The following is a 9,189-nucleotide window of genomic DNA, read 5'->3' on the forward strand; positions in this document are numbered from 1 at the left end:
AAGAGATTCCTTATCTGGGAGAGGAAGGATCCTCAGTTAGAAGAAGAATGAAGTCAAGTAGTGAATGCTTGAGGTATCTGGAAGCCACAAGACGAAGACCGCCTTTCTCTTTCCAGAGACACCACCATGGGAACATGGAACTTGAGGACTATGTTCCAAAACGGGAAGGCCGCAGAAATAGCAGCAGAGATGCAGAGGTACAACACAGCTATGCTCGAAATCAGCGAAACTAGATAGATTCAATCTGGTCTGAAAAGATTGATAAGTGCAGAGATGATTCTGTTCTCTGGACATGACGAAGAAGATGCACCTCATACTGAAGGCGAAGCTCTGATGTTGTCTAGATCAGCTTAGAAGGCACTTATAATATGGGAATCACATGGGCCAAGAACAAAACAGAAGAAAATCAAGGTCAACATCATACAGCGCTATGCTCCTACAAATGACAGTGACGAAGAGGATAAGCATGAGTTCTAAGAACGACTCCAGAGTGTCCTAGACAACTGCCCATTGACAATACATTACCATAGTGATGGGCGACTTCAACGCTAAGATCGGAGAGGACAACACCGGCTAAGCGGAGGTGATGGGCAGGCATGGACTAGGTGAGATGAGTGATAATGGTGAAAAGTTTACCGCCTTTTGTGCCTTGAATGGTCTGGTAATTGGAGGTAGCATCTTTCCCCACAAAAGGATACATAAGGTAACCTGGGTATCTCCTGACAACTCTACTGCAGAGAACAAGATAAACCACATATGTATCAACAAGAAGTTCAGAAGATCTCTCCAAATGTACGAGTGAGGAGGGGCGCTGAGGTAGCTTCTGACCATCATCTGGTGATTACTAGAGTGAAGCTGAAGTTGAAGACGAACCCCGGTGTGATAACCAGAAGACAGCGATACAACGTAAGCCTCCTAAGAGATAATGAGGAGAGAGGAGAGTACCAGAACAGACTTTACAACAAGTTTCAAGTTCTGCAAGAACTATTAGGGACTTTAAGCAGCGGGGACGCGGACGGCGACGGGAACGCCGAAACCTGTAAGAGGGCTGGGGAGAGAACGCCGTTGTGTCGAGAATTGACAAACATTAAGCAGCACCGTCGGAAACCGCGGTTTCCGCACTGTCAAGCTTATTGACATTATCGATATTCGTCCTCTGTTTATCAGGATGAACTAGGATCACTTCATTGAAAGAAGTTCGCAATCAACTCTTGATAATCCACGATGAAGGTGTTTTAAACGATCACAAACTTCTACTCTTGTACGATTTAAACCGGTCGAATGATCTCGACCAACCTTATGATTCTTTTCCTGATTTTAACTTCGATAGTTTGAAGACGACGAGTGCCGGTCCAAATTTCGCTTCCACAAACGCAACTTGCCCCTTCTCGCTGAGTTGTACGATGAAGTAAACGAACTTATTATCAGCAGATGTTTAATCAGACTGGCGCGACAAATCAGTGTGCCGACTGATAAAGATCTAAGTAAACCACTGATCTTACGACTGAAAATCGAAACAGCTAAGCAAGTTTTAATGGTGTCTACCCTTTTAAGTGTGTTAGAATTTCACCATGATGAGCCATTTGACATTTGAGTACTTCTCGAAAGGAAAAATTTCGATTGAAATCCGTGTAAGTTGTCTTTATTTACATTAGCGTTCAAAAAGATATTTCACGGTACTCACATGTTCGCCGACTGGCTTGAGTTCGCTTCAGATTTCTCGACGTTTCTTTAAAATGAAATATCTCACATGGCAAGAGAAAACAAGCATTAAAGTTCCTCGAAATTAGTAACACGGGTTATTTAGCGTTGACACAGCAGAGGAAACGAAAGCAAAAACTCACGTTTTCAGACAACGCGAAATGAGCTTCACTCACGTCGGGCCCGAACGCAGAACGTCAACTTGTTTCCCGCCAGTCATGCGCAGTGGACCTTTTGGCTTTTCCCTGATCTTGTGGCGTTCCCGTCGCCGTCCGCGTTGTCTTTGCTTAAAGTCCCTAGTAGCAGAGGACGACATACCCATGGAACATCAGTGGAGCAATTTTAAAGAGGTTAAACTCCACATGCGAAGAGGTAGTCGGCTTTAGGAAACATTAGCACAAGGAATGGAAATCAGCCGAGACATTAAAGAAGATCGAGTCAAGAAGGAGGAAGAAAGCTATACTGAACAACAGAGCAGAGCGGAAAAGGCAAGGGCACAAAAAGAGTATGCAGAAGCCAACAAAGAGGTCAAGAGAAACATCAAGACAGACAAGACAAGAAGGGGCTACTGTACTCTTCCTTTATTTCTTTCATTTATAGAAAGCCATGATAATGGTGTTCAAACTCTTAAAGTAGACCGAAAAATATAGGACTGTAAATAATCTACTGTACATAAGTTTCTGATTTCTTTATTCAATTCATTGCGTCAAAGACAAGCGTATACACGATTTCCCATGGTTTTACACGGCATATAGTTACTTGTCTAAACTAATTCGAATTACTCGAGTACTGATGAGTTTCTGACTTGCCAGACGGAATTTGCTTGTCTTACAACAGCTCTGCACCATAAATTTACTTCCATCACAAACCTTCAGATCCTGTCCCGATTAAAATACGCTGAACGACAGGTTATCGCACTTTATTGCCTGTAAACATGAACATGAAGGGGCATTTACACTGGGCCGCGAACAGTAATTGATTTATTTTTTTTAATTATCGTTTTTTTCTTTAACTATCTTTTTTGGTTATTTCTTTACTTAATTTTACATATTTTTCACATAAATATCATAATTTTTTATGTTCCAGGATGTTCCGGAATGTTCCATGTTCCCGGTTTTATCGATCCGCTCTGGTTGATTTAGCGAGAGCATGCGCTGACAATTGTCTATCGATTACAAGTTTGAATTTTTTTGAAAATGCATGATCGAATTGCGTACTTTTTTAGCTCTTCGTTTATCTGTGCGGCGTTTTCAAATGCTTCTTTAAAAGTTAAGTTTTATGAAAACGTTGGCAACATATGGAATTTTTAACGAACGGATTCACCTATACAAAATATTACTAGGATAGTTTGTCTCCATTGATTCATCTTTCATATTTTAAGATAAAAACTCTGGAGATCACGCTGATTTACGGCGCGCCAATTTTTCAAAATCAGACTACACGCTTTATCTCTGAAAAGAAGTCCTTGGGCCCCAATTTTTTTTTTTTTTTTTTTTTTCATTCCTTAAACAAGTATTTCATTATGTGTCCGTGGTAGAAGTTTGAAGAAAATCTATCGAGTAGAACATTTTCGCGCGAACGTACTTACGGAGTTTACGCTGAAAGAAAACATAAGTCATGGCCTTAACGTGAGTTCGTAACGATTTTGTAGTCTTTAATCGAAATGCTGCCGCAAATCAGTTAGTGCAAGAGGTGGGTCTTGAGGTTGCAACATGAACCGCGGACTGCAAAGTGAACCGCAAACGTGACGGCAAGAGCAAGGTATCAGGTATCGTGAAGTTCGGTCGAACCTCCCCTCATTGCCGGCCACCTTGAGAACAGAGCAAAATGGCCGTTGTTGAGACATGGCATCATGGGGAGGTAAAGGTGAAACCATTTTTTTTCTTTTTTTCGGGAGTGCAGCATTTTCATTTGTTAAAATGCTTGTTGTGGCATATCAAACGTAGCACAGTCAAAATATATTAACAAAACAGAAACGAGCAGAGACGGAGAGCCTTTTACAATAATCAAAGTGCTCTATGAGCGAACTCGTGAATTTGACAGGAATGATGGTTACGCAAATGCCGTGATCACTAACAAATGCACTCTTTCCAATGTGAAATTTCTATTGTACCTGAAGAAGGCTGGTTTGGCCAGCCGGAATATAGTATACATTTTAAAAAATAATCCTACGTTGTATCGGTTCCTGCTTTTATATTCTTCATTTTCTATGTGAAGCCGATTAGATCACTATTGATCCAACGTATCCCAGCAGGATCATCGTTCGCAGTTGCCTGCTTAAACATTTTATACTCATCATTCTTGTGCTCATGTCGTAGTGAGAACCAGGATTAATGAAGGTAACGGGCAACCCATTTGTCATGCGCGTCACAGCTGAAAAGAGCTGATCGCACCTTTTTAACAATCAAATCTGTTATTGTTGCTACTTTATAATAACTCAAAGTAACAACATCCACACGAAGACATGTGTAAGCTTGACAATTCTAATTATTAAAATGATATATATGTTATTTGCCGGCTGGGAGGTCTGTATGGTGAAAAACTGTGACCGTCCTCGGTCACAGTTTTTCACCATACGGACCGACCATAAGCCGGCAAATAACATGTTTATTTTTTTTTCCCCTGCAGTAAATTGGTTTTACAGATTACAAATGGGTTTGTTTACGCAACTCTTGTCATTGAATCGGCCTGCGCGCCGTCTACTAACGATTTGTAAAAAAATCTCGGCAACGAGCGATTAACTAAGATAGTAGACAAAGAAAGATGTATTAAAAAACAGATTTTTTTCAAACTACTTTGTGTTAGTTGCATTTATTTCACCAGTTAAGTTCTCCAAAGTTGTTTTCGTGGTGTTAAATTTCGTGCGAAGTTTGAAGTTTTACTACAAAAACAATTTCTGTCAGTCGTTGCTTTTAAAATCACTTGTAATGGGACTTTTCTACCGTAAATTTAATAGCGAGGAAATTCGTTAAGTGTATTCCACAGAAATTCTCGTAAATACAGCAACGATCAGAGAGGTAAACTCGACTGAAATTGACTCAAATTTTATGATGGCGAGAGAAACACAGGATTACGCGCCATTACAGCACCAAGCTACAAACAACCAAGCAAACTCTCACAACTTCAAAACACTCAATTGAATTTGCTTACAGTGACTTTCCTCGCCATTTTAAAGTGGGCAGAGATAAACCTGCGTTGACTAATCGTCGATGGACGTGTAAAAAACGCAAAAGATTGACGATTACCGCCAACTTTTAGGAGCGAAATTTAGGCTGCGAAGAAAGAATCCGGCCCGTGGACCGTATCGTAAAAAGCTGGACAGATCACGTGCGTATGATTAGCCAATCAAATTCGAGGATTTAGGAATCCGGTCCGCTCAGATGCTTGAGAATAAAATAAAAATGAATATCCCCTCTGGGTTCTTATCACCAAGTGCGTTCACTGATCTAGGCTCGAGTCTGCTGGACATTCTGTTCTCAACCTTTTCAACCCACCTCCTTCCCTGTCCAATTGTCTCTCCGTCCTTTGTTTTAGGGCGGTTTTCAGTTAAGTGTCGAAAGTAATCAGGCATCACTTTGGTTTTTGTTTTGGTTTTTACTACGGTTTGAGATTGACTGAGTATTCTAATTGGTGCGTAATTGGTTTGCTTTTGGTTTTACTACAATCAATTGAAAATCGCTCTATCATAATGTTGTTTCGATTTTTTGGCAGTTCATTACCCTCGCCTTTGATGAGAATACCATATGTCATTATTGTTAAAGCAGTTTTTGAAAACTCCACGTTTTAATCTTGACCTTTGCCTCAGAGTTTCACAGCGTCGTACAATATTCTAAACCTTAATATGGGTTTCTACGCATCACGTCTCAATCTACGTTCCCTTCGAAATTCTCTGAACTTTCTTACAAAACCTTCGCGAACTTCGCGAACTAACTTACATACGAACTCTCAGAACAGTAAAAGATGAAAGTACTTATTCAAAAGTCCCTAAGATTGTTTATTTGACACCAAAAACGTAGGAATTAGACACCGGAGTGCCATATTCAAAACAGGGCGGAGGTGTCATTGATGCGACCTGTCAAAGCAACATCCAAATCATTGTATGAAACCAGTACAGTCTCTCTTTTCGCTCGTCTTCCGAAGCCCCCGCTACTAGCGACTCGCGGCATCGCTGCTCGCACGTCACCCTCACAGTCATGCTAGCACGCTTACTTGTTTTACGTTCTTCCCCGCGGTTTTCGAGGAAAAGAGAGACTGCTCGCAGTCTACAAAAAGATCAGTTAATGGGCCCTTAAACGTGACACTAATTTGAAATGTCAGTTTTTCAGTGTTATGTTTTCATATGAATATGCCGAATGAATAGTTGGCTTAGGCCCGTATCGTAATAGACCATTTTACAGTTGTCTGCTCAGTGACCTGGCCTTTCTATGGCAGCGAGGCTAGAGTTGACCTTGTTTTGATACAGACCTCACTGCTTTTGTCATGTAAATGCACCTAGTTAGCATCAGAACAACTTGTTTTACACAACAAAAGCAGTGAGGTCTGTATCAAAACAAGGTCAACTCAAGCCTCGCTGCCATACAAAGGCCAGGTCACTGAGCAGACAACTGTAAAATGGTCTATTACACAGAATGAAAACTCAAGCATATGCTAAACGCGGCACGCAATCTGTAAGGCGACGTCCGTGCAATACTTTACACTATTTTCCTTGTAAACGCTAACAATACAATACAATACAATACAGTACTATTTATTAGTTTCTCCGAAATGGGTTTTTCAGAACTCATACTGCTTACACCCATCTTTCCATCGCCAGCTGCATTGACTGTGTTGGCCACTGTCTTTCTATGGCATGGTGTAAAATAATAAAGACTTGTGAGTATTCCGTGAAAATACAAGTGATTCGAGTGATATTCCATGGTATACCACTCGTAAGCGTTGTATAACTTTGTTACTTACTTACTGGCATAAATTACTTTTGTCTCACTGGAGCTCCCACGTGGATTTTCGATGAACTGTAATTGGTTGCGGTTTATCCATACAAATGCAAATTTACCCATAATTTCTTGCGGTTGCGAAGACCGGTCCATCAACTTTACAAGCAGTCAACAGAGAATAGAGTTCCGAGAAATCTCGATCGCTTCAAAAAGCTTTACTTGTTACGATCATATGATCATTTGGTACTTAACCCTGTATCTTAATTATTTGCACGATACTGGCAGTTAAATGCGCTCGCGAACCGAAGACTAAGTGCGCTCTCCCGCTCAAGTTTGGAAGTTGGTGAAAATCGTAATTACTTGTGTTCTATAATATAGAACTGAAATCACTCTAAGAGAATTTCAAATTGTCGTACGCTTTGACGCGCGAATGACAAACAAAACACTTGAATGATCCTTTTGTTCTTGCGTTTTTATAGTCAACAATAATTCTTCACTTGCAAGATATAATTATGTCTTTTAGACAAACTAGTTGTTCACCATTTACATCATATTTAGAGTAACCAGCATCGTAAGAGATTCTGCACAGAAAAGAAACGAGCGCTATAAGTTTTCAGTGTTGTGATATCCGTACGCTTTATGTCTCTCCCCAGCCATTGTAAGCAGATCGAGAAATTTGCAAAGACTCGCAAATGTGTGCTGTTTAACAGTCCTTGGAAAGGCACCGACTTATCATAGTTTCCTTTTATGCGGTGCTGGACAAATTGTAGTGACATATCGTTGATCCAAGTCTTACACTCTGATTTATGTTTATTTTCTGTTCGACAAATAAGCAAATGTTTCATTCAAATCGGTGTTCAAAAGGCTAATTCCAACAACGATAAACGCGTTCACTGAAGCTCAAAAATTAATCAGTAGTTCAAAAGGCTTCAGTAGCCGTCTCGAGAAAAATTTCCCAGCGCTTATCTCGCTTTTCCCTCTGAGCAGAATGTGAAAGATTACTCAGAACACGGGCAAAGCTAGTTACAATTTCAAATATCTATCTGCACAGGACGACGCCGTACTCTGAGTGCCACTTGAAATAAATTTGGTCACTCTGATAATAGCTTCCAAGTTTGACGGTCGGCCGCAATCGCAAATGTTGGTTAAAGATCGCAGCAAAATCGGGCAGACTGAAAAGTACACTTTCAACCATTACTGAACACCCAAGGGAACAGTGAAAGTGGTGCTAAAGCAAGATTCATGAACTCAGAGAAGCGGCATATATGCGTATTAATGAGCAAAGGGGATCATTATGTAATACGAAATACAGGGAACACGAATTTCAAGAAAATCCCTTTCTGTTATTCTTGACATTTCAGCTTAGTATCTGAATTTGCTTTAAAAAGAAACTTATGCAAGTTACAAGTTCATAAAAAGTTGGACCAGAAACTAAAAATTTAAGATAGAAAAAGAGCATTTTTGAAATCTTATTTAAAATGACTATAAAATCATTTACAATTTGACTCAAATTTCCAATAGTTTTTACGTGTCGTTTATGTCTCCTGGGCGTCTCGATTAAATAAGTATTATTTCGTCTTCATTTCGCAGCCTACAAGTGTGGACTTTTTCAACCTAGAGTCATTTAAAACGAAAATTAAAGTGAGGTTCTCGCCCATTTTTGACGCCATCTCTTCTAAACTGAAGATTGTTCGCTTTCAAATTTCGCGCTTCATCGCGTCACTGTTATGACAATAGGGAGTTTACGAAACCACGACGGCGACGCCGAGGACAACGTCCATTAAAAAATGGATTTATATTTTACCTACGAATCTCGCGATACTCTAAAGTCATTTACTTTGTTTATCACTGTCAAAACTATCGCAAAACTAAATCCGGAACACAGCGATAAATTTGAAATAAAAATTTAAAATATAAGCCGTCGTGGCTCACGTTCTGCAGGCAACGCAAAATTTGGTCATTTCACGTTGTTGTTTTGCAGAGGACGGCAAAAAAATGTACCAAAAATTATAACGCACGTGCACAGACATTGTTCTGCTTATTAATTCTTTTGTTCAGTGACGTTCCCGTTGCCGTTGCCGTCGTGGTTTCGTAAACTCCCTTATGCATGCTTCAGGAAGTATGAACATTTATGACGTCCGGCTGTTCAACGCCATGTCCGAAATGGTCTGGGTCAATACATATTTTTAACTTTTTTATCGATGGTAGTTAGTTAGTAAGATTTTTGTTAATCTTAAGGGAAATAAATTAACCGTTGGCCGAAAAAAAAGCCAAAATATTAAACGTTGGTCTTAAAAGCCACCACCCCATCGAGACCCTCTTCTCCCCTATTGAAGATGATAGTTTTGACTCTGGAAGTGAGCCTGGTGAGTGCTGCCTGGCAAAGTTTTAGGAGAATATTTGCTATGAAGTGAAAGTTGAGACATTTCTGCTTAGAAAGAGGAACCGATGTAAATTTGCCATCAACAAGACAATATTTGTTGGCTACCTCATGACCACGATGGTCTCAGATGAATTCACACAAATAAGCTTGTGGTGTGATCCTGTTTGAAGA

The sequence above is a fragment of the Orbicella faveolata genome, unplaced genomic scaffold (genome assembly GCF_042242905.1).
Source record: "Orbicella faveolata isolate gen_17 unplaced genomic scaffold, um_ofav_v1 contig_46, whole genome shotgun sequence".
In the NCBI taxonomy this organism is placed as follows: Eukaryota; Metazoa; Cnidaria; class Anthozoa; order Scleractinia; family Merulinidae; genus Orbicella; species Orbicella faveolata.